The sequence below is a fragment of the Zingiber officinale genome, chromosome 5B (genome assembly GCF_018446385.1).
Source record: "Zingiber officinale cultivar Zhangliang chromosome 5B, Zo_v1.1, whole genome shotgun sequence".
Classification (NCBI taxonomy): domain Eukaryota; kingdom Viridiplantae; phylum Streptophyta; class Magnoliopsida; order Zingiberales; family Zingiberaceae; genus Zingiber; species Zingiber officinale.
This window is the reverse complement of record NC_055995.1, coordinates 16696458-16698848: the sequence shown is the minus strand read 5'-3', so window position 1 is coordinate 16698848 and position 2391 is coordinate 16696458. Positions and strand designations below refer to the sequence as shown.

General features: G+C 37.6%; 1 non-coding gene across 1 annotated transcript; it reads right to left on the bottom strand.

Annotated features, from left to right (window-relative positions):
• Positions 1–762: 762 nt before the first annotated feature.
• LOC121988156 lies at positions 763–868 on the bottom strand. The gene has a single exon (XR_006113900.1). It is a non-coding gene; the product is annotated as a small nucleolar RNA R71 (small nucleolar RNA).
• Between the last annotated feature and the right edge of the window lie 1523 nt (positions 869–2391).

Below are 2391 nucleotides of genomic sequence, written 5' to 3'. Positions count from 1 at the left end.
ACATTTCCGTACACTTGCGGAGCGTAACAAGTTTTTGGCGCCGTTGCCGGGGACTGCGCTATAACATTAGGAATTATCAATTGAGTTAGACTAAACATAACATTTGTTTTCCTTTCATATTGCATAGTTGTAACTAATCATTAGATTTCTATTTTTACGTTCTTGTATAACTTTTACTTCTTGTTAATTCTTTTTGTACAAATTCAATTATGCATTTTTGATTCTTTTATTTTTCTTTTTCTGTTGAATTGTCATTTGCTATCTTGTTCTTGTATATGCGAAGATCTAACTTTGCAGGGGAATTCTTTCCTTTTAACCCTGAGATTGACAGAACTTTCCATAAAAGAAGAATTCTGCAAAGGCAAATTGAAGAACAGGAACATTTGAACATGGCGAATAGACCACTCAAGGATTATGCAGCACCTTATGCAAGAGGTTTTCGATCTAGTATTTCAAGACCTTCAGTGGAAGCTAATAACTTTGAGATCAAACCCGCAATTATATCTATGGTGCAGCAGAACCAATTTGGTGGAGGACCTCATGAAGACCCCAATCAACACTTAGAGGTCTTTTATGAAATATGTGGTACCATGAAAATGAATGGCGTTCCTTCAGAAGCAGTTAGATTATTATTATTTGGGTTTTCTTTAAGAGATAGGGCAAAGCAATGGCTGAATTCTTTGGCCCCTAATAGCATCACCACTTGGGAGCAGTGTGAGCAACAGTTTCTTGATAAATTCTATCCACCAAGCAAAACAGCTCATATGAGGAATTTAATTGCAAGCTTCAAGCAAACTGACTCAGAATCTCTTTTTGAAGCATGGGATAGATATAATAGTATGCTCAGACAATGCCCACATCATGGGTTGGAAAGATGGTTAGTGTTGCACACTTTTTATAATGGTATCAACTATCATATCAAAGTGTCCCTTGATTCACCTATTGGAGGGGCACTTATGAATAAAAGTTTAGATGAAGCTGAAGAAATTATTGACAGTGTAGCACAAAATCATCATCAATGGGAAAATGAAAGAAGTGGTGGCTATTCTTCTGTAAACCCAACAATTAAAGCATCAGGGAAGTTTGATGTAGATGCAGTCACTCTTTTGTCTGCAAAATTGGACGCTCTTACAAAGAAATTTGAGAATATGGGGACTAGTGCTAATATGGTCAATGCTATTAGTACATCTTGTGAAGTATGTGGGAGTTCAGAGCACTCAAATGACTCATGTCTATTGGGAGCTATCATTGCACAAATCAATCAACTGGAACAATGTGATGCAATCATGAGTTACAATCAAAGGCAGAACAACCCATACTCAAATACTTATAACCCTGGATGGAAGAGCCATCCCAATTTTTCTTACAGAAATAATCAAGATCAAGGACCATCTACGGGGGCAAGACCAAATTTTCAAGCTGGGCAACAAAATTTTCAACATCTATCTTCTCAAGGCTTACCAAAGTCAAATATTGAAAAGATGCTTGAAGAAATTATCTCAAGTCAGAATGAAATGAAGCAAGATTTAGCAAAGCTCATTCAGAGAATAGATAATTCTGAAAAGCATCAAAAGATCAAGGATAGTCAAATTGCCCAACTAGCTTCCTCATCATCCAGAACACCAGGACAACTTCCAGGAAAACCTGATGTGAATCCTATGGAGCATTGCAATAGAATTGAGCTTAGGAGCGGATGGACCTTGGGAGACTCCCAAGTGACTGCTCCAAAAGGGATACAAAAAGAAGAAGAGCTCTCTCCTCTTATACCAAATCAGATTCAAGCTAATGAGGAGAGTACCATTGAGGTTGAAGAGACTCTTCCACTGAACCATCAGAGCAAAGCTGTCCCTTTTCCTCAGAGACTTACAATGCTCAAGAAAGATGAAGAATTTGGCAAGTTTTTAGAAAAAGTTAAGGAAATTTGTGTAGAGGTACCTCTTATTGATGCTATTCTTCAAATGCCTAGATTTGCCAAATTCCTGAAGGATCTCATGTCAAATAAGAGAAGAAGAGGAGAGGTTGAGACAATTGTGCTTAGTGAGGAATGTAGTGCTATTTTGGAGAAGAACACTTCCCCAAAACTAAAGGACCCAGGGAGCTTTTATATTCCTTGCAACATAGGAAAATATTTTTTTGAAAAAGCTTTTTGTGATTTGGGGGCAAGTGTTAGCCTCATTCCCTATTCAATTTGTAATAAATTAGGTCTCAAAAATATTAAACTTACTACTATGACACTTCAACTTGCCGATCATTCCTGCAGGTACCCTTTGGGTATTATAGAAGATGTGCCAGTAGAGGTGGATGAGAATGTTATTCCCACAGATTTTGTAGTGTTGGACATGGAAGAGGACCCCAGGATTCCTATCATATTAGGAAGACCTTTCCTTGCTA